The following is a 26,313-nucleotide window of genomic DNA, read 5'->3' on the forward strand; positions in this document are numbered from 1 at the left end:
CAGAGGCTCAAGAATACATTTTCTTCCATTTGCATTAAGACATAACACCCAGCACCCTGTTTAATTTCTATTTAAAGAATTTGCCTGCCAGGCAAAGTGACATAAGGTCAACAGGCACCTGCCTTCAGTCCCACTTCTGTCCCTCATAGAGTTGAGTCCTATGGTTCAGAAAGTGCAGCCTAAAATAAACTGCCTCCCCAGTAGGCCCATCTGAGCCAGGGACACACATTCTACAGAAGTTGTAAAACTTCAGGGGAAACACTTTCAACCTCAGAATACTCAGTTTTATGCTTCTGTTTAGCTCTTAAATAAGTCAGGTTCCTCAAGTGTAAAATGAGAAGGCTGAACCAAGTGCTGTAAAGATCTTCCATTTGGCTGTAACATTTTAAGACACCAAGGATCATCTCAAACTGCTGCCATCCAAGGAGCCACAGATTGAAATTTAACGACACTATCTGTAACTGAAAACACAAAGAGATGGAAGCACAACCGTGGTCCTCCCCACTCTCACCGGCCAAGAGAATGTTCTCTGTACTAATATCAGGGAGTAGTTAAAGCTACTTTTATCCTATTTATTTCTAATTAAATTGCACTGCTTTTATTTAACTGCAGGCATTCCCAACCATCAAAAACTCTCTTTCTTTATCATTACTTGGCTTTCACAGATAAAAATATATTGCAGCAAACTGAACCCCTACGAAACCAGTTCAGGAGTAACCTGCTCTCTCGTTCTTTCTGGGAAATGCAGCAAACAGGCTCACTCTCTCTTTGAGCTCCATGTTCAGAATCATGTCTTTTCCGGCCACAGCCTTATAAAATCCAGATTCAAGTCACACAGGGAGGGAGACTCCCAGTCACCCAGTTCTCTCTCAATTTCACTTCGTGAGCAGCTGCCTCCCAAGGTGTTATAAATCCAGCAGGCACTTTCTCCTGCTCATTCATTCTCCCTCCTCTCCACCCCCTACACAAAATCTGGCAACCAGGAAGGAACACAGTTCTAGCTCTGAGTCACTGCCTCACTGTGGCCACAGGGAGCATTGGCTAGTGGTAAAGCAAGGCAGGCACTTTGGTCTGTAGGGCTCAATGCTTCTGTTCTTAAGAGACTGGTGGGTTTAGGCTGCTTCTCTAGAATCAAAAGTTAAGCAACAACCCAACTTCTAGCTCTGGGTTGAAATAAGCCCCCAGACAGAGCCTATCTTTGATGGAGAAAAAATGACTCTTTCATCAGTATTTCACACTAGTCAGGACAGGGAAGGAGTTGAGCAGTTTACAAGCCACCATACCCACACACCCTAGTAATAATCTATGATTCTTTCATCACTGCTTGGGATGGCTAAGGCTCTCTCAGCACCAATTTCATCATCTGGCTGTCATTCTCAAAAACAGGCATGGAAAGGAAAAGGGCAGAAGGGCCAGAAAGAGAAACTAAGGCACCAAACCCATAAATCTACATGGAGGCTTTTTTCATTGCAACCTACATAGATCTGTGAGTTACATGTAGGTGATCAACAGAATATAATCTCCACAGGGCAAAGACTAATGCTTTTACAGCTATGTCCCAATGCTCAGTAGTGCCCAATAAATCCTCACTTAATGAGAATGGGGGGAAAATTTTTGTTTTGAGTCTACTTAGGATGACAGTTTTACTAAAACTTGTTTCCATTATCACCATTACTTTTTTCCCTTTTAGAAATCTCTATATCCTTCATAATTCTAATACTGCCTATAGTGCAATATTAGGAATATCTCTATATAGAGAGATGATTAACTATAGCACTAATGAAGCTCAAGTTTTAGAGGCCCCTCCAAGGTCCAACACACTTTTCAGCAATTTTATGTACTTTTAAAGAAGGCCTTCAAAATTGTATAAACCTCAAGTCCCACAAAACATTAAACTGACACAGCAAAATAGACAAATCAATGACTTGTGCAAATCTTCTTAACATATATTCTAAGGGAATTTGTTTTGACAAAACTTGTTTAAGCCATGGAAGAAATATGTCATGGCCAATAGATACATCCTAATCAATCAAAAATCAATTGCTATAAAGACTGGATTAGGTATAAGAGCACAAAATACTTACGTGTTTAGCACTCTGAGTGCTTCAGGGGTAAACAATGATTAATCACCCCACTGAATAGAGGCTTATAATCCAATGGATAGACTGATATGAACATCAACAGATACATATTTCATATGTATCACACATGCACAGTTGAAGTAGGTGCCAATAGAATTGCAAAGCCCATCCACTAGCTAGGCATCAATCAACCTGCTTAGCTCAATAACCCTAGAGGGTGTGCTATTTGCTCTATTTTGCAAATGAGAAAATCAAGGTCTAAATTAGTCAAGAGCCTTTCCAAGACCACATAACCAAATCTACCCAACTCCAAATGGGGACGTTTTCTTAGTGCGGATACATGAGTCACTGACCACATGCTTTACAGATTCTCCAAAATGTCTGGGAGTCATGTAGGTTTCAGAGGTAGAGGAGCCACATCAGGTACCAGCAGAGGTTGGCAGGCTTCCAAGGCTCACACTCTATGGAGTGGAAGAACAGGAACTGTCAAGAGCTTATTCATCAGGTACCTAGGTATTAACCCTCATTCACCAGGCAACACCATAGCAGGAATCAGTGACAGCTACTTGGGTGTAAGAAGGGGCCACATGAGAGCAGTGACCCTGAGGTGCTTCCTCCAAACTCCCTGGTCCTGCTTTCCTTGTTGCCAGATGAATTGTGCTATAGCACAGTTCTGGTTCCAGTATCTCCTACCCACACACCCTTCATGGCCACCCATTGCTGAAGCCTCCTTATCTCTTACCACTTCTCTATACCCCTGGGTCCTGCCAAATTTATCTGTCCACCAGTCACCTGCCTTTTCTACCCCTGAGCTTTGTCTCCTGTTGTCCTCCTCCCTCATGAATTCTGCCCAATATTCCAGGCCCCTTCTCTTCCAAGTGGCCCTTCCTGATCACTCCAGGCCACTCTAATTTTTTCCCTCTTCAACATTCTCAGCACCAAAGGCTTATATTCCTCATAAGCCATATATACTTCCAACTCTTTGAATGTTATTTTCTGAAAATTATTTACATGTTACAGAAGGGTATAAACTAAAAAGCATTTCCTTTCTCTGCCTCTAATTCAGTGTCAATTCCAGAGTTAGCTTCCTTTACCAGATGCTTGTGTTGTTTTTTGGGTTTTACATTTATGAGATTTCTATGCATTTAAAATTCTATACACACATAAATGGAATACCTACAGAAGTAGAATAAAACTGTACATGTTCTACAATTTGCTTTTGATTTTACTTATCATGGGCTCCTTCTCCAAATATATGTGCAAAGGTGAACATAGAAGCTCCCCTAGTGCCCTCACACCTCCCAGAGCAGCCCTTCAAGAGAGATGAATCAGGAGCTCATCCCATATGCCAGCCTACCCGCATTTGTATCAGATATTTCAAATGATGATCTATAAATTGTCCCCCAAATGAATTTTATTTGTGCTATATAGGTATTTAAAATTCAGCCAAAGTTTGAAAGTAGAAATTTTTCATATAAAAATCCAGCTCATTTTGGAAAAACAAAAACTGTAGAAACACTGGGCCCAATGAGAAGTAGAATGAACCTTTTGGTTCACTGAAGTCCCCACTACTTCCTACTGATTCCAAATGTTGAGATGAACACCTAGTGCTACTTATCATCTCTCCCACATTTCTAATTTTCTTACAGTAATTTCTTCATACCCACATATCAGTCATACTGGGAAAAAAATATAAATGGGGTGTTATGAGTATTTAAAAAGCAAATTAGAGCACATAAATGCAGGTTACTAAGCCTCTATACACATATGAGTTTTGCAACCCCCATCTTGTACCTACACCACTCATTTTAGAGAAGATATTCCTTTTAGGAAGAAGATTGTTTCAAGAGTAAATATTTTAGGCTGGAGATATAGCCTAGAGGTAGAGTGCTTGCCTTGCATGCATGAGGCCCTGGTTTCAATCCTAGCATCACAAAAAAGTAAAGGTTTCTTGAATTAGAGTAAGAACTAAAGGGAGATGGCACAAAATTGGTCAAGAGTTTTCCTTCTCACAAAAAATCTTAGAAAAATCTTCCCAACAAATAAGCAAGTACACCTACCCTTTGGCTTCCCTACTTGGGCTCCCAAAGAAGCAAAACTCACACCACAACTCTTCCTTCCAGACACTGAAAAATCCTAAAAGGCACTATAAATAGTGCCATCCCTAAAGAATCCAAAGGAAGAAAGGTGCCAGTGCATGCAGCCTTGACAGACATCCAAAGGGGCTCTGACAGTAGGTAGGGGCTCCAGAAAAGCTTTTGACCCAGTACTGCCTAGGACCAGATCACAGACGTCCCTAAACATCCCCCAAAATGCAAAGCCTACTGTGGTCTTTAGAGCCCAAGCCCTGGAATCCAGGCCACAACAGCCCCTCACATCACATATAAGGAAACCACTCTGGAAAACAATCATAAAAAGGTGCTTCTGTCTTTTTAAAATATTTTTTTTTAACTGGGTGTTCAGGAGAAATCCTACGTGACTCATAATTAGATCAGCACAGTGGCACACACCTGTAATCTCAGCAAATCAGGAGGCTCAAGCAGGAGGAGCAAAAGTTCAAGACCAGCCTGGTCAACTTAGTGAAACCCTGTCTCAAAAAAGAAAAGAAAAGAAAGGGTTGGGGAGGTAGCTCAGTGGCCAAGTACCCATGGGTTCAATCCCCACTACTGCCAAAACAAAAAGGCTCATAATTACTCTATGATCAGACCTGAAGCCTATTGCTTTACTCACCCCCCCCAACAATAATGACTAATATCAGTGTATCTGTACATTCATTTAACAAATATTTGAGAGCAGACTAGATACCAATCCCACAATGTCTTACACCTGAAAGGTGAGTAACTGAGAAGAGGAAAGGAGGTATGGAGAAATTCAGTCTCTATATCCTGCTAGAGGTGAACAAAAGGACAGAGTTATTCAGATTTTCAAATTCATGAATGATAATCTGTCTTCTTAGTCAAGAGCTATAAATTCTTAGTCGGTTTATGAAGCCAACTTGAGACCTAGTTTCTCACAGAGGGTAATCCTTGCTTTCTCCAAATCATAATATTGAGAGTTTTAGAGCTGAAAATGACTCAGAGCTGGCTTCATCCAATCTCTGTTTTGTAGATGAGGAAACTAGGGCTTGGAAAGATTAAGAGAATTGCTGGAGGTCATAGGTATTACCGAACCATAAATTAAAACTAGGTTCCTGAAAACAAGGGTCAAGGGGGGGGGAAATCATACATTGTTTTAAAGTTAATTTCCTTCCTTAAATAAAATCCATCTTCCAGTAAAGAATTTCCACTAGCAAATATAAAAAAAAAAAAGTTAGAGCTGGGAATCCCTGCGTCCAGCCAAAGGACCTTGCACAGAAATTCAGGATCCTTGGTCTGGATTTGAGTGGTCTATAAAATCCCCTAGGGGAGAAGCCGAGCGAAGACAGAGGCAGATACTGGAGGAACACATTCATAGCCAGGGTATGCCAAGAAATGCCAGCAGTCACCAGAAGCACAGAGACACACTGGGATAGAACCAACCCATTTGACACTTTAATTTGGGATTTCTGGCCTCCAGAACTGGAAGAGAATGAATTTCTGTTGTTTTAAGTCACCCAGTTTATGACAACTTGTTATGTAATCCCTAGGAAACTAACACAGAATCTGTATTAGTTTAGTGGCCTTAATTTACTACAAACCCAATTAGTTAACAATGTGGAAAAACTGTCCCAAGGGCCACTAGGATCTTAGGGCTCAGTTAATACTAGAGTCGAAAACAAGGGACATAAAATGTTTTTCAATTCTGAAACTGATCAGACACCAACCAAATATTTCTTCCATTTCTGGGAACCACATCTACAGATCAGAGTAGAAAGCTGGAGTAAGCCCAGGGGAGATGGGCCAGGCCTGGAAAGGCTTAAATGCGTCAAAGCCACATTCACTGGAAGAACTGGAGTTTGATGGCCTCAGTAGGCTCAGGGCACACAACTGCTACCTTCATCTCTGAGGCACTATCAAGAAGCAGAGCTATCTTATTTGTTTCCTGAGATCTAAGAGTTGAACTAGGATCTGTGGATGAAGCCATTGGGAAGCATATTTTTCAAGAATTAAGTGTCAACAACGATCACATTAGCTGGATGCATTCTATTGGTGGAAGTTTCTAAGTCCAAGCCAAAAAAAACACCTGGCCAGGATGTTGGTAATAAAGGAACACAGCCCCCAGGCCTGTAATCTGTGGAGATGGCCATATGTTCCGCTCCAGCTCTGTGTATCTATGAATCCATGAAATACACCTATGCAGCAATTACATGAGTCCAGAGAAGTCTGAAATACATGGGTAAGATGTAAAGACCCTGAGCATGAAGAGAAACCTGTTGTGGGAAAGTAAAAGCAAAGTACTGTCCAGAGCAATGGCTGAGAATCTATAGCCTGGCAGGTCCCAGGGACCTGGCAGCAAGAGCAGATGGTCACCGCCTACCACAGAGGCTATTTAAGGTTCTTCAAGTCCTTTCTCACAGGAGGCTTAGACTACAATTGACAATTTCTATGTCAAGCTTTTCTCATTACTTTTTTTTTTAAATAAACATTAACATGTATTTCTCACAGTCCTGGAGGCTGGGGAGTCCAATATCAAGGTAGCCGCAGATTCAGTGTCTGGTGAGAACCCATTCCTCATAGTACCTCTTGCTGCTTTCCTGACATGGTGGAAGGGGCAAACAACTCCCTAAAGCCACTTTTATAAGGGCACCAATCCCATTCATTTTTCAAGTTTTCTCTTCCAGGCACACAGCTTTAATATTCCAGTTAATGACCAGGACCCATTAAGAGACCACTGGAACTGTAACAAAAGTAATAGTCACCATTTCCTGAATACCTACTGTTACAACTATTCAAGATGTTTGTGTGTGTTGTGTGTTTGCCTCTGATGTATTGTCTCTAATGGTCACTTCAACACCATAAGGTATTATCATCTTAGGAAACTGAAGCATAAGAGAGGTTAAATCATCTGTCCAAGGCTACACAGCTGGAAAGAGTTAGAATTCCCACTAGAATCCAAGTCCAGAAAGCCAAACTCTTCTCCTGCATCACGATGTTTCCTCTGTGTCTTACTGGGAGCATTTCAATTGTTTAAGGTAAGTAATACCAGACAGGTAGAAAGGAGACAAGTGGCGTTCCCTCTTAGACGTGTCACTTCATCTATAAAGTAGGAAAAAGTTGGAGATGATGAATTCAGGGAGCTCTTCCAGTCCTGAGAAGTTGTGACATTGAGGCAGGACCACTCTAGAACCCACTACAAGGAGGACACAGACAGTAATATTTCCCATGCTGCTTTAAAGTCAGAGCAGTAACAGAAGGAGGAAATCAAGAGCAGGCACAAAGACCACTGCATGACTTCAAAGGCAGGTGTGCAGTGCACAGTGACCCACATAAATCCTGACCTTTAATCACTCTACTCGATAAACTGGGGTGTGCTGTAAAGTATCAGCACCCAGATCTGAGGGCTCACTGCGCCCAGAGCCCAGGAGACATCCGTGAGGAATTAAAGCATAGGGTCTTTGTTTGGAAAAGAGTTACCCAGGGCATAAGAGGTAAAGCAGCCTAGCCACATTCCAGTGGGAGGAGCTTCCTGCAGCTGTTTTCCCCACAGTCTTCAACACACCCTGCTTCAGACCTCCCGCTACCAGAAAGCCTCCTATTTCCCAATTGTCTCCTCCAAGAGTCTCCTAGCAATGCTATTGACAGAGCTTAGGGACTCCAGAGACCCAAGAGCTAGGGAGGGGGAAACTGCTAAGGGTCTGAGGTACTTCATACCCCGCTGAGGGGAAGGACTCCGGGGAAGGACTCTGGACATCAAGTCAGGGAGGGGCTCCCTCTGCCTATCTCACTTCTAGAAAATGGCAAGATGGGATGATTCTGGTAACCAGCCCAGCCAAACTCGTTTCCTCTTCAATTTCCTAGTGATGCCCTTTCAGGAAGGGAGTCCCAGCTTGAGGAACATGGCAGGAAGAAGGTGCCTGACCCACAGAACCCCAAGTATCAGGAGTTGCCAGTAAGAGCACGCCACTGAGCCTACGGAAAAATATCCTGATATACCTTTCTGGTTTTATACTAGTATTTCTTTCTTTTCTTTTTCTTTTAGGTCTTTCACAGAGGCAGGGGTAAAACAAAAAGAGAGAGGAAGGGGTAGGAGAGAAGCACCAAGCTCAGTTAAAAGAGTCTGGAGCCAGAACTGGGTTCCAATAACAACTGTATACCAGCAGTGTACGTTTATAGATACTTTCTAAATCATGCCTGACATCAGGAGGTGAACCCCAGGATAGATACTCTTGGTGGGATCTCTTCTCCCTAAAGAAAAACCTACGAGCTCCCCCAGCCCTAACAGAGGACCCACCATGCCAGTGTGCTGGAGTCTCCTACAGATACCAAAAACTGGGAGCATGGGTAACGGATATGGAATCAAGTAAGATAAACGAGAGGTATCCATAACAGTGACATCAATGAGCTTGTCATATGATATATTCTAGGCATTCTGCAGGCATCATCTCAGGAGGTAGGTATTATTATCTCCATTTTATAGATGGGGAAATTGAGGATCAGAACCATTAAGGGGCTTGTGACTATTACACAGATAGGGACAGAGCCAGGATTCAAACCCCGGCCTTTAGATTGCAGAGTTGTGGTCAAAGGTTAGACTATTCCCAGTGAAGATAACATGACAAAATCAGTTTCTTTACATTTCCAAGGTAAGAAGAAAGCTCTATTACGGAGGATTTAATAGATGTTACTAGGTTCTCCACCTTCTGAAAATAAACCCCCAGGCCCCCACATTCCTATCTGGAAGTCCCAGTACTCTGGCATGGGTACTGACTGAAAACCTGCAGGTTGGATACCAGAACTTGCTGATGATCTTTAACCTTTGAAGGGAATGTAAAGAAACCAGGAGTGCAAAGCATCCTTGCCTCTGCACCATCCACCTGTCCTGTGCACCTCTTACTTTGGAGAGAGTTGCATATCACTGATTCTTTATCACATATTTAAACTGTGTTTTTCGAGATCCAGACCCAATTCCCCAGCGTCAAATTGTGTCAGTGGGGAGGGATGCAGACTGCAGTGTGAGAGTGCTCACTGAATCGCATTCTCTGCTAGTGATGGTATCTGATGCATGTTAAACACCTCCCTGCAATTCCTCAAGTGTCTATTAATCAGTGAACCAAGAATACAAAGGGCACCAAGGAAAATCTGCCATTGCAGGGAAAAAGGCAGATTGTTAGAGGCCTCCTTACTGATGCACAAAGCTAAGGTGGTGATAATATCAGCCCAATCATTGAGACACTTTGATCCACTGGCCACAAAGCAAGATAATAAAAGAGTTCCCAATTCAAAAGGGATACTGGCTGAACCAAGGAGAGAATTGACCAAATTTGTTTAAAAGAGAAACTTGGGCCAAGTGCAGTAGTACAAACCTATTGTCCCAGCTTCTCAGGACAGAGGCTGAGGCAAGAGAATTGCTTGAACCAAGGATCTTGAGACTAGCATGGGCAACATAGTGAGATCCTGTTATGGTTTGGATAGATGTCATCCAAACGCTCATGTGTAAGACAAAGCAAGAAGGTTTAGCGGTAAAATGATTGAGTTATGAGAGCCTTAACCCAATCAGTGAATTAATCCCCTAACAGGGATAAACTAATTAGCAACTATAGGCAAGGTAGGGTGTGTGGAGGAAGGCATGCCTTTGGTGTATATATTTTGTCTTTTGTTGAGCAGAGATCTTTCTCTGCTTCAGAGAGACCAAGTGAGAAACCACTTTCCTTTGCCTCCCCTTTTCACCGCTGTGTTCTACCTCAGGTCCCAAGGAATGGAGTCAGCAGTCTAAGGACTAAGACCTCTGAAACCATGAGCCCCCAAATAAACTTTTCTTTCTTTAACTATTCTTGTCAGGTCTTTTAGTCATAGTGGTGAAAAAGCAGACTAAAACAGACCCAATTATTCATTCATTCATAAATTAATTAATAGCAAATAAGTAAATAAGATGAAAGAGTAAGATGGAAAAATCATTTGCTCTTACAGAACTTTAATTTTTCCCTTACTGTAAAATTGCCCTAAATACTATCAGATCTCTGGTTCACAAGAATAAGCAAGATCCATAATGATTCCCAAGGTTCTGCCTACCTGCTTTTTTATGCTATTCTCCTCCCTGGGAAAAGCTGACACCCCTAAATCTGTCGCTGTTGCCTACTCTTCAGTCCCAGATCCTTAAATCCAATTGTCTACAGGATACTTTTATCACAATGTCCTCTAGGCAAAATTACATCATATATCCAAACTACTACCCATCTTTTATTTCCCATCTTGGTGAATGTTACCACCATTTAATGATTTTCTACCAGGGGTATTTGGAAGAATGGCATTGACATTTTTCTTATCACAACAACCGGGGGTGAGGGACATTTAGTGAGCAGGAGGCCCAGGATGCTAAACAATATCATCCCACACAATGAAAATCTGTCCCTCCAAAATATCAACAGTAACACCAACTAGGACTTGGAAGTTAACCTACATCTTTCCCTCACTCCTCATCCATCTTCAAGACTAGTCAACTCTACTTCCTACATCCCCAGTCTGGCCCATCCTCTCCCTCCCTACAACCATATGGGGATGACCACACTGGTCTTCAAGTTACCCTCCTATACCCATACCCACTCACCCATTCCCAACTCACTTTCTTTTTTAAAATTCTTTTTTTTAAAAAAAAAAAAAACAACTATGGATTGAACCCATAGTTCAATCCATTGAGCCACATCTCCAGTCATTTTTCATTTTTATTTTAAGACAGTGTCTCACTAAGTTGCTGAAAGTCTTGCTATATTGCCAAGGCTGGTCTCAAACTTGATTCTCCTGCCTCAGCTTCCACAGTCAAGTTGTGGAGATTATAGACACACACTACCACACCTGGCCCTAATTCACTTTCTGTGATTCTCCCACAGCTATCTGTAAGACTTCTAAACTTGCCCTTTGTCTCTTCCCTGCCTCAGGGTTCAGCACTCTTACAGGGATACCCAGGTTGCAGGTTGCCTCAGTATCTTTGCACACACAATTCTCTTTTATTGAAGGCTGGGTCCCTATTTCTTTATCTATTTGTCCTTCAAGACAAATGCAAGGGTCACCTTGTTCTAGAAGCCTTCCCTGACACCATCCTGAGTTAAGGGCCTGCTTGTGCACAGTGGGATCACATTTACTGCCCATTTTGATAATTGCTGCCATGCTTACTCTGCCTCTGTTGGCTCAGAGCATCACACACAATGTAAGCTAAATAAATAGCCAATGAATTAGAATTTACAGCTTATAAATCACTGACAGCTGACAATAACCTGAAAAGGTAGTTACTGTCATTATTACCGTTTTATGGAGGAAATAAAGTCTCTTACCCTAGGTTTAATATGATTGACTAAGGAGGGAACTAAGACTTGCATCTGGTTCTCTGATGGCAAATTCTTTGCTGTTTGTCACAACACCATCCTACATGAAAGGTTACAGAATAGACATCCAGGTGGGTGTGGGAGACATCATCATCCTGTGTTCCTTAGACCTCACTGCAGACAGCTCTGGAAAACCCATCACATTACCCAGCTGCACCCCACTATCCTATACCCCAATCATACTGTGCAGAAACCTCAAAGCCTACCAAAGAGCCTGGTTTTACTGTCAGAAAGCCACACTCTACCAGCATGCAGCATGATGGCTCAGTATGCGGGGAGGGATGGGATTGTGGAGGACTGGTGATAAGTGGCAGCATTCAAAGTTGCAATGCATTAAGTTCCCACTGCTTTAAAGGGGCTACCCCACAGAGAAGGTGTATCCTGCAAGACTTCTGAATGCCTGTGAGGGGAGGGGCAGGGGGGGAGGCAGAAAGCAATCTGTCCCGCTGTGCCATGTGAAAAGCTGATAGTTCCTAATTACTTTCTGGGAGTTTTCATGAGCACATCACATATGCCATTTTGCTTCAGGAACACAAAGCAATTAGAAATGGGGCTTCAGACTTTATGGCTGTAATGGTGACTGCAGTGGTGAGCATTCCCTTGTACACACACACATTTGGCTCAAATGTGAATTTAAAAGGCGATTAAGGAAATATGCAGTTTGGTAAGGCAAGCCTCTCTGGGAGTAAGTAAAATAACAAATGCTCATTTCAGGGCTCTGGGTAGCAATCACTACCCACTTCCATGATGTATTCAGACATCACCATGACAACCAAGGAAAGGCTTCCTTCCTCTGTGGCAAAGACAATAGAAATTTTAATTAAGGCCATTCATTTTTTTTTTCCTGACTGATAGAAGAAAACATCCACAAAATGTTACCCAGAAATACATGACCAGGAACACTTTGAGAATTCAAAAATATTTTTGCTGCTTTCCGTGGAGTCACATGACTCGCCCTACATTCCCACACGCACTCTCCAACCTTCTCCACAGCTCGAATTTTATAGATCTCATAAATTCAGACTTGTCTGGATCTTTTATCAAACATTATAAAACTAGGTAAACATTCCAATTTAATTTTCTGACTATGATTGAGAACAGGAATTTTAGTCATTTTTATTTCAGTCATAAAATTCAAAATGTCTGGTACATTTTCATAAGTACTTTCATAAATTCTCACATAGCTCACAATTAGACCTTAGTGTTCAGTGACCTTTGGACAGGAGAAAATTTAGATTTGAATACCAGCACAGTACCCTGTGTGACCTTGGGTGAGTTACTTAACCTTTCTGAGATTTTGTTTACTTGTCTGGAGGACAGAAGTAGTAACTCCTACTTTGGCGCATTACAAGGAAAAGCCATGATGACCATGACATACCGATACTTTGCCAATTCAATAGAAAGTTATCAATAATAGCAGCAAGTAATTATTATTATTATTACTCTGCTTTATTTTTTCCTGAAAGAATAAAAAAAGGCCCATCTCTTCCTAGGAAATGTCTCTGGCATGGGTTGGTTCCTGTTCCTTCTCACAGTCTCAGGCTCCTGACCTCTCTTACCTGGACTACCCCCAACAGCCTCCTAAATGGCCTCCCTGATTCTAGACTCTGCTCTCTCTAGTTCACAGTGCTCATGGCCACCCAGACCAACATCCAGACCTACAGTGGTCACTCTGCTCTGTATAAACCTTCAATAGGACTTTCATAGGGAAAAACATGGATTTACTGAAAAGCATTTTCAAAAGCTAAATGAACAGAGAGCTGGGAAATGCCAATAAGGTAAAAAATGGTGATTCTTCCCTAAATTAATCTATAAGTTCAATGTGCCAATTGCAATCTCTTAGTGTTTCATGGATCATTGTAAAATGATCTGCAACTCTAAATGAAAGAGCAAAAGAACAATAAGAATCAAAAACATTTCCATTACTGCAAAAATTTCTACTGGACACTGTTATTCCAGAATTAACAATTTATTTTTTATTTTTATTTTTATTTATTTATTTTTTTGCTCCAGTGGGTTTTACTTTAGGGAAATGTGGTAAATATAAACTAAAATTTAACATAAAAATAGTAGTAGGAGACAAAATATTTTCATAAAATAACAATAGGTAACCCCTGATTGGAGTGAAGAAAACTGGGTAATTTTCTCTGCTAACCTAGTGCAGACATGAGGTCAGGAAATAAGAAGGTGAAAAAGAAAAGCAGATTGGAAGAAAGATAATAATCCTTACTAAAGGCTGCTGTTTCAAGTGCTGTGCTATGTACCTTCCATATGATTTGCGACTTCTGAATGTAAAGTATGTAAAGCAGGTAGGACCATTTCTACGAAAAACCTTAAGAAGTGTGAGTGATTCTCCTAAAGGCAAAGATCTCTCATAAGCGGTAAGCTGGGAACTGAACCTTGATCTCTGGGGTTTCTTGGCCTACCATACTTGTGAGCTTCTCCAGGCTGTTCTTGGTGGTCCCAGGTAGCAGCAGGGAGGCAGGGAGCCCTGGTGGAGCTGCTCCTCCCCTAACTCCCTACTCCCCACATTACCTGAGAAGGCCCTGGGCTTTGCTTTTGAACATTCTTGGAATAGTAAATAGGAAGGCCTGAAAGCCCTACTGTGTGCCACATTCAAGCCCAAGAAATCCAGGTCATGCTACAAGTTGCCAACTTAATGCATAACGGGTAATGAACTCTCTACATTTAAGTCTGTTACAGGTTGTAAATCTTCAGCTTTGTTCTACTAACATGACAGCATATTCTGCCTTCAAACATACAGTTGAATCTCAATAAATTTTACTTTCTTTATCCATAAACACTGTTTAAAAAAAAATGCATGGTCCAGTTAGCCCTCAGTGGAGTGCAAAGGAGAGGACTGGAGTGAATTCTCATTCTGTTAAGGCCTTGTAACTTTCATTAGGTGTTTTACTAGGTTGCAAGTAGATTATGAAGTCTGGCATTAGCAATTATGTCTGTACAACAAACTGAAACAAATTACCTAAGCCCATAGACACTCTATCACATTTCTTCCTTTACTCCTATTCAGCTTCACCTAACTATACAACTCCTCCCACCATCACCACCAGATTGTCTTTTCCTTATAAACAAAGTTGCACCCAAAATTGTATAAAAACCTCAGATCATTACCAACTTGGTGGTCCTTGGGCAGACTTGAAGGACACGGGAAAAAATGAGAAGGTGGAGGGCAGGAGGTTCCCGGGTATGACTTTATAATGACACCAATCCAGCTCATGGATAAACTCTTATGTAAACACTTATTTTTGACCCCCCAAAATCTATTTTCTAGAACAGAAATTCTGCAACTAGTGGCACAACCCGCAGAAGCTGCATATTATGTTCTTTTTGCATAACCCAATGGAATACGTACTGCATGAAAAAATTCATTTTTGATTCCATATGGAGAAAAATGAGGGAGGGGACATAGAATAGCTGATAGCTAAAGGAGGGGAGGGAAAACCCAAACAACAACAAGAAAACACCTCTAAGTCTACCAACCAGACAATCAACTGGGAACTAAATATTTAATTTATGCTAAATTTAAAATATTAACTAAATTTATGCTCAATTAACTATTTTTTTCCAGGGGATTTTAGTGAGAACAAAGCAACATAAGCCAAAAAATTTAAGAAAACTGTGTGGAGTTTATTCACACTCCTCTAAATCCCCTTTATTAGCTATTTATTTATTTATTTATTGTGCCAAGGATTGAACTCAGGGACACTTGACCACTGAGCCACAACCCCAGCCCTATTTTATTTAAAGACAGGGTCTCACTGAGTTCTTTAGCACCTCGCCATTGCTGAGGCTGGCTTTGAACTCATGATTCTCCTGTCTCAGCCTTCGGAGCTGTTGGGATCACAGGCATGCGCCACAGCACCTGGCAGCAATTTATTTATTTACTTATTTGTTTATTTATTCTTGAATTTTTAGTTGTAGATGGACATCATATCTTTTTTTATAGAGAGATAATTCTTTAATATTTATTTTTTTAGTTTTTGGCGGACACAACATCTCTGTTTGTCTGTGGTGCTGAGGATCGAACCCAGGTGCACACATGCCAGGCGAGTGCGCTACCTCTTGAGCCACATCCCCAGCCCTGGACATCATATCTTTATTTTATTTATATATGTGGTGCTGAGGATTGAACCCAGTGCTCCACGTACGCGAGGCAGGCGCTCTACCACTGAGCCACAATCCCACCTAGCAATTTATTTGGTAAGTATGGTCTTTCCCAACAGAAAGTTGGGAGTGGTGGGGAATTTGGAAAACAGCTTTTCTGAGCTATAGTACACATATCAAAGAATTCACCCATCTAAAATATACAATACAAAGGTTTTTAGTATATTGAGTTATACAATCACCACTTCAATTTTAGGACACTCTATTACCCTAAAAAGCCCCTAGCTGGGTTAGTTATACACACTTTTAATCCCAGCTCACAAGAGGCTGAGGCAGGAGGACTGAAAGTAAGGCCAGCCTGGACAACATAGTAAGACTCTGTCTTAAAATTTTAAAATAGCTGGGAATGTAGCTCAGTGGTGGAATGGTTGCCTAACACGTGCAGGGGCCTGGGTTCAATCCTCAGCAACACAAACAAGAACAACAAAAACTATCTCTAGTCATCACCCCCTCACTCCATTCCTAGGCAACCACAAATCTACTTTCTATCTCCATTGATTTCTCTATTCTGGACATGTCTGTCTTATAATAGGATCACAAACTGCTGCAGTCTCTGGCTGGGCACAAATCACGAGCCACCACACAGCTTGTAGATTCAAACAGCAATTCTTTATTCCCAATCTCACACCGGCCTTCTACAAACACGTTCTGGGGGAATCCACGTTCTCTGCCCAAATCCACTTCTGCCCAAATCCACTACTCTGCCCAAATCCACTCCACATGGGCTTCTGTCTCCCAAAATATACTGTCTGACCCTAAGAACTCAAGAGGAACTCAGCAGCAGGATACGCCCTATTCTAAAGGGGGAACACCCTAATCTCCTATTATGCTAAACTGCCCTATTCTAAAGGGGGAACACCCTAATCTCCTATTATGCTAAACCGCCCTGGTCCTTGAGCAAGGTCACCTTTCAGAAGTCCTTCCACTAGACAGCATGGGAGTAAGCTGGCAAGGAGATTGTCATACCTACTTGGCTGATGGCTCCCAGCAACAAACTATGTCATTTTTTTATGACTGGCTTTCTTTCCCTTGCCATATTTTTTTCAAGGTACATTCTTCTTGTAGCATTATATTCATTCCTTTTTATTGCCAGATAATATTTCATTTTATGGATACACCACATGATATTTATTCATATCAGTTGATGGACATCTGGTTCACATCCACTTTTAGGATATTATAAATAACGCTGCTACAAACATTTGTTTTCAAGTTTTTGTGTGAACATATGCTTTCATTTTTCTTGGGTGTATTTCTAGGAGTGGAATTGATGAGTCATATGGCATCTCCACATTTAAACTTTTGAAAACTTGCTAACTAGTGTCCAAAGTTGCTCCATCATTTTACCAATAGCATATTGTTAACAGTGTTCCAATTTCTCCACATATGTACCAGGACTGTTGATTATCTGTTTTTTTTTTTTTCCTTTAAATATGATAGCCACCCTACTTCATCTAAGGTTTTACTTCCCACAATTTCAGTTACCCACTCTCAACAGTGGTCCAAAAATATTAACTGGAAAATTCCAAAAATAAAAAAAATTCATAAGTTTTAACTTGTTTGATGTTCTACTCAGCATGATGAAATCTCGGTGGTGTTTGCTCATCCCATCCAGGATGTGAATTACACCTTTGTCCAACACATCTGTGCTGATACACTAGCTGCCCATTAGTCCCTTAGTAACCTTCATGGTTATCCGATCATCATGGTACCATCATGGTTACTTGCTTGTGTGCAAGTAACCCATATTTTACTTATTAATAGCCCTAAAGAGTAAAAGTAGTCATGCAAAGGACACCCCTGGGCATAAAACATGAGCAGATAAACTCTGGCAACACTATTGAGCATATAGGAAAAAACACAATATATTTAGAGTACAGTACCATCTGCAGTTTTGAATATCACTGGCAGGTTGGAACACATATCTACAGTTCTGACATCCTGTGTGTGAACTGGTATCTAGTTATGATTTTGATTTGCATTTTCTTGATGATTGATGATGTCGAGCATCTTTCCATGTGCTTATCAGACATCTGTGTATCTTGTTTGGTCCAGCTTTTCCTTTAAGCTACAAGCATCACCACATAGGAACATTACCTGAATTCAAATGTTATTTATTAACTGAATTGTCCTGGGCAAGTTACTTAACTTTTATTAGCTTCAGGTTCCTTGCCTGTAATGTGTAGATAATAATACTAACTATTAGAAGGTGTGAGGATTGAGATTAGGCATGCAAAGGGCTTAACACACAGCTGAGCACAAAGTAACTGGATAGCAAGTAACCATTATTAATAACAAACTTGATGATTAACATTTTATAACCCAAGATTAACACTTCATAACCCATGAATTCCTTGAACAGTTCTTGTCATATATGGAGAGTCCAAGATTTGTGACAGAGAAGTTGGAGGCAGGGTACAAGGATAGTTCAAAAAGGAGAAAACTTGGAAATTAAACCTTTTAATTAGTGGATCACTTTCATAGTCTTGTTTTGGTTGTCATTGTCAAAAGTTAGCCTACAGCCTGCTCCACTACCCATCCAGTAATGATATAATAACCTAATTCACTGTATCTCACAATTTCTGTCTAAAATAGCTACAGCAGTGAACCTGAATGAAACAGGAAGGAGACAGGCCTTAGTTGAGGCTCTATTCTACCACCTATACACTGCATGACATACAGCATTAGGTGATCAATAGCTGCACTGAACCAAGTGGAATGAGTAAATAAACAACATGTTTGGGATGTATGCTCAGGTAAGTGAATGGGGAACCCCTTCCTCAGAGGGTCCCAGAAAAGGGCAAGAAACTGCTGAGGACTGGCAGCTGAGTTTCTTCCTGACCCTCCATCATGCATCACCATCACACAGACATCTGCATTAAAATATTTTTCATTTCTTTGTTGCCAATTCTCAGGGATCACGGATCCTAAAGAATGCTGCTTTCCTTTCTTAATTTCTTTTAGTCATGAGTGAAGAGGTAAAAGGGCCTCCACTTATGTTTCTTGGTCTATAAATAGCTCACAGCAGGAAAAAAAAAGGGGAGTCAATGGCTCCAAATTCAAAATATGGGCAGGCTGCTCTGACAAGGTCCAAATTATAGAGCACTCCAAGTAGAAATAAGGAGAGATACTTTTCAGAGAAATTCTATTTTCCCATTAAATTCTGAAAGAGAGTCAAATCAAGAAAACACTCTACCCTCTCACAAATAGTTTCAGTTTCAGCAGCCATATATTTGAGCAGCACACAGTCAGACAGCAAACAGCCCTCTAATCTATTGTTCTCACCATGTTCCCTTTCTTCTGGGACCACAAAATTATTACTATCACTTGATTCTTTCGACAAGGTATAAAGACAAAGCAAGCTCTACATTCCTTCTGTCTAATTTTGCAGATGACTATCTATCCCTGATATTTTTCATAGCTGAAATTACAGAACCTTCTCAAAAACCTTGAAGCTATCAGAGTATGACAGGTTTGGATTTTGCGATTCATTTTGGGGTGCCTGTTGACAGGCCTTCATTGCCTTTAAACAGTCTTTATTCTTTCACATTATCATTTGTTGAAATCACTTACAGAACATTCTTTCACTCGTGTCTCTTCATTCATTAGGCAAAAGCAAAGGCTGAGTACCTGCTGTGTACTCATCCACCAAGAATACAGTGCTTCCAAGCTCCACCATGATTTTTTTTCCCCAAGGGTGACACTTCTAAATGCTGTTTCCTATTTTTTTCATAATAGTATTATATTTATAGTAAAAAAAAAATGGAGATAACTATCAGGGAAGGGTTAACCAAAATAATGGTGTTTCAACTGGACAGAACATTGTATAGGAATTAAGAACAAAGTCTAACCTGAGAGTAGTGGTGAGTACTGTAGGTCAACTACTCAGGAGGCCCAGGTGGGAGGATCACTTACAACCAGAAGTTCCAATACAGTCTGAGACAGTTAAAAAAAAAAAACCTGATAGCACACACCTGCAATCCCAGCTTCTCAGCTACTGAGAAGTCTAAGGCAGGAGGAACACAAGTTTGCGTGGAGTAAACCTGGGCCATTTAGTGACCCTGTATGGGGATATAGCTCAGTAGTAGAGCACCCCTGGGTTTCATACCAGTACCACAAAGAGAGAACAAAGTCTTTTTAAAAATCTAAGTTAAATAAATGCTTATGTAATGAAGATCAGGCAAGACACATATTATATATAAAATATAATCCTGTTTATAAAATGCAAGAAATGAAGACTGGATAAAAATAGTTCAAAAGTTTAACTCTAAAATTATAGAAACATCTCTTCTACATATTTCTCTGAATATTCCTGCTCATTTGTGGAAATTTTAGAAAATAAAAGCTTAAACAAAAACCACCTGTAATATGCCACCATTTTTAGTAATTTGGTATTTTGTTGTCCATTATTTATACAAGAATTAAATTTCATAAATATATCTTACATCCATTGCTCTTTTTTTTAAAACTTAAAAAAAATCTTTAAAATGGAGAATATAGAATGTTGTTTGGACAGATGATGAAATGCTAACTGAAAAAGTCAAAACCATCTGTACAACATGACTAAAAGTCCTTGTACAGAAAGACTGCTTTGCCTCACTGCTTTGTACCCTGTCAAATTTGTGTCGTGTTATGCATACCTATTTAAAATAAATAAAAATTATTTCTCTACCTTCTCCAAAAAGCCATAGATGCATAAAGTGAAATGGACATGGGTGCTTTTCTCTTTATTATCCAACTTTCAATGCAATGTAGTTATATTATCTTCACAGCAGAAAAAGAAAAAAAAAATTAAATTCAGTCCTCTGCCCCAAATATCTATTAGGCAAGTTCCCTTTAAGCAATCTGGGTCCCCATCCTCTACCTTCAATGCCTTTTTTGAGGCAGAGTCCAAGGCAACAGCAGAATGGGGCTTTCTGTGGCTGGGACCTGCAGGAACCCTCACTCCCCATCAGTACCTGTGAGCATTTCCTCCAGAAGGGACAGGGAAGTAGAAACACACCCACACACAGGGCCCATGGCACTGCAGGTGAAAGGTTAGGTGAGAAAGCCTTCAAAGAGCTGGAGCAAGCTGGGCACACTGGCGCATGTCCCGTAATCCCAGTGACTCTGGGAGTTGAGGCAGAAGGATCACAAGTTGGAGGTCAGCCTGGGCAACCTGGCAAGGCCCTGCCTCACAATAAAAAAAAAAGCTGGGAATGTAGCTCAGTAGTAGAGCACCCCTGGGTTCCAACCCTACTACCACTAAGAAAAGAAAGGGGCGGAGGGAGTTGAGGGAAGGGAGACTCACTCAGTTATGTGTTTTCCACCTGTCTATACTATATCCCTTTAAAGGTTCTTTCCCAAGCTCCTACTCTATCCTTTCCAGAATCATGAGGATTTTGGATTAGACACTGAGTAAACCCAAATTCAGAACATTTATAAACATTTTCAGTATGAAGGGTTTAATTTACCTGAGACAGAAATCTTCTAGAGATGAGGCTCTAGGTTAGATCTGTCTCATCAAATCCAGACCCTAGCTCCTAAAGGTAGGGGGCCCTGGCAGCAAGCTTCTTTCTTCCAGCATAAGAGGCAGCTCTTCTTCTTCTTCTTCTTCTTTTTTTAAGCAGATACCACATTTTTATACCTTTATTTTATTTATCCATATTTATATGGTGCTGAGGATCAAACCCAGTGCCTCGCACATGCTAGACAAACGCTCTACCACTGAGCCACAACCCCAGCCCAAGGCAGCTCTTCTTTAAGGGTCCTGACACTGCCAGGGGCAGGGAGGCAGCTTAGAGCTGGGTGTCACCCAGTCAAGAAAGCCTTAACAGTTTAAACTGGCCACCTAACAAACGGGCCTGCTATGTGTTGAATTCTATCCCCCCAAAAAACTCAAATTGGAAGTCCTAACACCCCAGAACTTCAGAATGTAACCATATTTGGAAATAAGATCTTCATATCTGCAGTCCCACTTACTGAGGAGGCTGAGGCAGAAGACTACTTGAGCCCAGGAGTTCAACATCAGCCTGGGCAATGTAGTGAGACCGACACCCTCCCTGATCTGGAAAACAAAAACAAAATGAGGGTCCTAATCCACTATGACTAGGGTTCTTATAAGAGCAAAATTTGGACACTCCAAAGAGGCCATGTGAAAACACAGTGAGAAGGCACAATTGCAGGACTTGAAGAGAGGTCTCTGAAGAAACCAAACCTAGGAAAACATGGTGTCACATGTCTGTAATCCCAGCCACTCAGGAGGCTGAGTCAGGAGGATCACAAGGTTGAGGCAAGATTGAGCAACTGAGCAAAACCCTGTCTCAAAAATAAAATGAGAAAGGTCTGGGGATGTAGCTCAGTATACCCTTAGTTTCAATCCCCAGTACCATTAAAAAGGAAGCAAGGCACACAGGCAGGTAGGCAGGCCAACAATCTAATCTTAGATTTCCAGCCTCCAGGTGAGAAAATAAATGTGTGTTGTTTAAACCTTCCCTGTGGTGATACACAGTTGGGTGTACTGTAATCACCCCTATAGAAATCAGGAGTTTAAGGGAAGGAGTAGGTCAATTTTGACTTCATAAATCAAAGGGATTTGATTCTCATTCTATTGTGACCTTGAGTATGTTATTAAACCTGTTCCCTCACTCACAAAATGGAGACAGCTAAAGGGTCTTCTGTGTGAGTGGATTAATGAGATGCATATTGTGCTAAACATTTCACATGTATCAAGATGTAGTAAGTACTCAATAGCAGCAAGTATCAATAATACTAATAATATTAGTGATGAATATGGGAGCACATCAGAGGGGAATAGTGTTTCATGTTACTGAAGGAAGGAAGCTAGCTTTGGCTTCTCAGGCTGTTTTCTTCTGTGATACATTCACACAGAAGCTGGAACCTTTATGTTCACTGCCTTCCCCCTCAAGATGGTCTGTTGTAAGAATCAGTGATAATCATGCATGTGCTATGTGTATTCTGGGGAAATTCCATCCATAAATTACTGAGCAGAAAGAGATCATTTCACAAGAAAATAAAGTGAAAGTAAGCACCCACAGCACCCTGAAGAGACAGGGGCCTCACCCCCACCTCACCATCTGAGGCAGCAGCATCCTATGCCCAGTGCCTGGAAACTGGAGAGCCTAGGTTCTTCTCTTATTGCCATTGGGACACCTCACACAAGCCCATTCTCTGACTCAGTTTCCTTATCTACAAAATAGAGCACTATCTGAGCTATTTTCCAAGTTCAGCTGCATGAGTCTCTCTGTAGACTGAGTCTTGCTTCACTACCTGAATTCAGGCCTCATGCACCAATGACCTTGCATCTTCCTGGGTGCCAGCAATGAGGGAAGAGAAAGTGTCATGCATTTTGCTTTGCATAAAATATTTGACAGCCCTTCAGAAATCCCACCATAAAAAGAAACTAGCTCTTGCCAGTGAAAGGAAATAACCTAATGACCAATCTTGCAGAGACAATGACCCAAAAGCGATACTGCAATGGTCACCAAGAAGTGGAAGATTAATTCTAAATTGAGAAAAGGGAAGATTAACTTTATGGGCAGAAAGATGACGAGGGTAATATACTTGGCCAAATACAAGTCTAGAATTGCTGTACTGAGTTCTACACTTCTTAAATTTGAGAAAATCTCAAGTGCTGGTAATTAGACCTGAATCTTATCATTGCCACTTAATAGATGAGTAATGTTTTATAAACATTTCCACATCCAAGGTATCACTTAATTCTCATTCACAACAAACATTTCTTTCTATCATAATCAGATAAGGGAAGGCGATGGAGAAGGCTAAGCAACTTGCCCAAGATCACACAACTAGAAAGCACAAGGCTGGCAGGCCAACCGTGGATTGGCGTCCAAAGCCAGTGGTCTTTCCAGGTTGATTTATGCCTTTCCTCTGCAGGCCAAAACACAGATGAGAAGTGAGCTTATATTTTATGTGGCTTCATTTATGTGTATAATCTGGCACATTAGGCGAGTCAGAAAGAAGCCAACTATGCAAATTTTAAAAGTCAAGTCCCCAAACATAAAAATGTCATAGGATGCCAATAGGGTACATCCCTGAAAGACAGTTTCTCCCATGAAAGCAGTGGTCTCAACTGAGACAATTTTGTACCCCAGAGGATATCTGGCAATGCAGGGAGACTTTTTTTTTTTTTTCGTGGTCACAGGCATCCAACGGTTAGAAGGCAGGGATGCTATTAAACATCCTATAATGTTCAAGATAGCTCCCCGAAGCAAGCAATAATTTGGTTTAAAACATGATAGTACTCTTCCATCTTAGCAAAGTAGAGAGGCAGAAGATGGGCTATGCCTTGCAAAGAACAAAGCTCGATGCAAACATGAAGGAGTGTTAACATTCTGGACTTGGCTTCAAGTTCTCCAGGTTTGACTCCAGCTCAGATTCACTGTGCGATCCCGGACAAGTCACTTAACCACTCTGTCATATGTCCCTACTATAAAACAGTGTGTCTGTGTTGTGTTTGGTTTGGTTTTTTTTGTTTTGTTTTGTTTTTTTGTGGTTTGTTTTGTTTTGTTTTTTACTGGAGTGATTCTCAAACACAGGTATAGCTGATTATAACCTGAAATTCTTGCTAAAATACAAATTTCTAGGTTCCATTTCCAGGGAGTATGCATTTTTAACAAGCACCCCAGGGAATTTCTTATAAGTGATTGCCAAATTACAGTCTGAAATGTCACAAGAAAACTCAAAACAATGTAGGTAGCTTTTCCTAAGCAGGATCTACAAGTTTGGGGAATGGTGCCATCGCACCCCAGGTATTAATCTAGAGGCCTCCTCCTCACAATGAGAAAGTGACAAGGACTCTCTTAAGGAACTCCAACTTCTCCAAGGCAGAAAGGGCTGGTGAGGAAGCCCATCCATGAGACAGAAGAAGTAAAGAAGCACACATAAACTGAAAAGTAGCCCATCAACCTGAGAGGCCACTCACAGAGCAAAGTGCCAAATACCCCAAATAACTGAGAGAAGGTACTAGGACCTAGAACATCTAGTCAAATATATTAGCCAACAAGGATCATAAACATATTCATGTCTTGAAAAGGAACCCACAGGCAAACCCAAACAAGTGGCAAAGGGGCTCTATCCAATAACTTGGTCCTTTGTTAACTCCTTTGGGGAAAGGTGGCTTTAACATCCAAAAAGAAACTGGCAGAATCTCAGGGATTCCAGTCTGGAAGGGATTTCAGGGAGCCAAACAAGTTTGAACATTTACTGCAGGCACCCAATCCTTTGACCTGACTATTTTCTACAGTGCAAACTGAAGTCACCCTCTGCCATTGAAGCCCTGTCCCCACCTCTCCCACTATGCTCTAAATGTTTAAGAAAAAAGTGCATCTAGGCCCTGGCTGATGAACCAAATATAAATAGACTCTTATCCTACTTCTTCCCTGTTTCATCTTTAACCTTAACTAAAACACACTCATCCTGTCCACGTCACTTGCTTAATTACCAGGCAGAGTGACACAGCCGCAAGGAGCCTCTGTAGAGGTTTCTCATCTCTCATGAATGGCCAGGTTCAGTGCTCTCATCTGTCATTTTATTCTTCCTTCTTACCAAAAAGAAGAGGAGCAAGCTTCCGTGGCAGCTATCACACAGGCTTCTCCTACTATCTTCCCATGAAGGAAATTGCTGACAGGCTTTGACAGACACACCTTACTCCATGTCCTTGGAGAATCAGTGACCATTAGAATCACCTATGATATGTTTTTAAAATGAGGTCAGAGCCCCAATTCAAACCAAAGAAATTAATCGCCCAGCATTGGGTCCCAAATGTCAATACTCTTAGAAACTCCCCCAGGGATTCTAAGTGAAACCAGGGATAATATTCACTGGGCTAAGGCTGTGCAGTGGGGACCTTGGGCTCCGACTCCAACTGGGTAAACTGAAAGTACCAGTGACATTCAGCACCAAAGAGAATCTGGGATAACAATAAAGAGAGTCAAGAAAAGGTTCTCCCTTTTCAAAAGGAGGAATAACAATCTGACATGGATATTTTTAAATGGGAGCTGAATCTCAGAGAAAAACCTCTTTAATAAGTGCATAGACCCCTGGGTTTTGTCTCTTAAATGCTGGTTTCATTTCAATCCAGCACAACCTGTGCCAGGCAGTAAAGGAGGAACAGCAGAGTATAAAACAAAGCACCTCTTCTTAAGAGCATAAATCTTCTGGAAGTCAAACTGGGAGCATCAAGAGTTAACATTCAGGTGGGATCAGGATCTGAAGGAGGTCAGTCAACCTGCACCACATGCTGGGGGGCTTCAGCTCCATCTCCTATGGGCTTCCCACGGGGTGCAGATACTCCCACAGGTGCTGCAAGGGCTCAATTCCCAGTCTCTCTTCTGTGAGACTTGCATCACCCTGTTGGGCTACTGCCAGCTAGCTCTAAAATGCCTAAGTAAGGGACGCAAGAGGACTCTTGCTGTCCATAAAGTTCCAACTATATTCATTTCATTTCCTTTTCAAATTAACATCCTATTGCCCAGTAATAAAGCTGTCAGCTCCCAACAAAGGACACTGGCAAAGAAAGGTGGCCCAGGCTATTCCAGCAAAAGGCACAGCTGCTGCTTGATGCTAAAGGTG

At 41.2% G+C, this 26,313-nt stretch overlaps 1 pseudogene; it reads left to right on the forward strand.

Moving 5' to 3' along the window:
- The window catches only part of LOC143640007 (ankyrin repeat domain-containing protein 50-like), a 55,052-nt pseudogene that overhangs the window by 18,702 nt on the left and 10,037 nt on the right, over nucleotides 1–26,313 (forward strand).

This window comes from Callospermophilus lateralis, unplaced genomic scaffold, assembly GCF_048772815.1.
Source record: "Callospermophilus lateralis isolate mCalLat2 unplaced genomic scaffold, mCalLat2.hap1 Scaffold_105, whole genome shotgun sequence".
NCBI classification, from domain to species: domain Eukaryota; kingdom Metazoa; phylum Chordata; class Mammalia; order Rodentia; family Sciuridae; genus Callospermophilus; species Callospermophilus lateralis.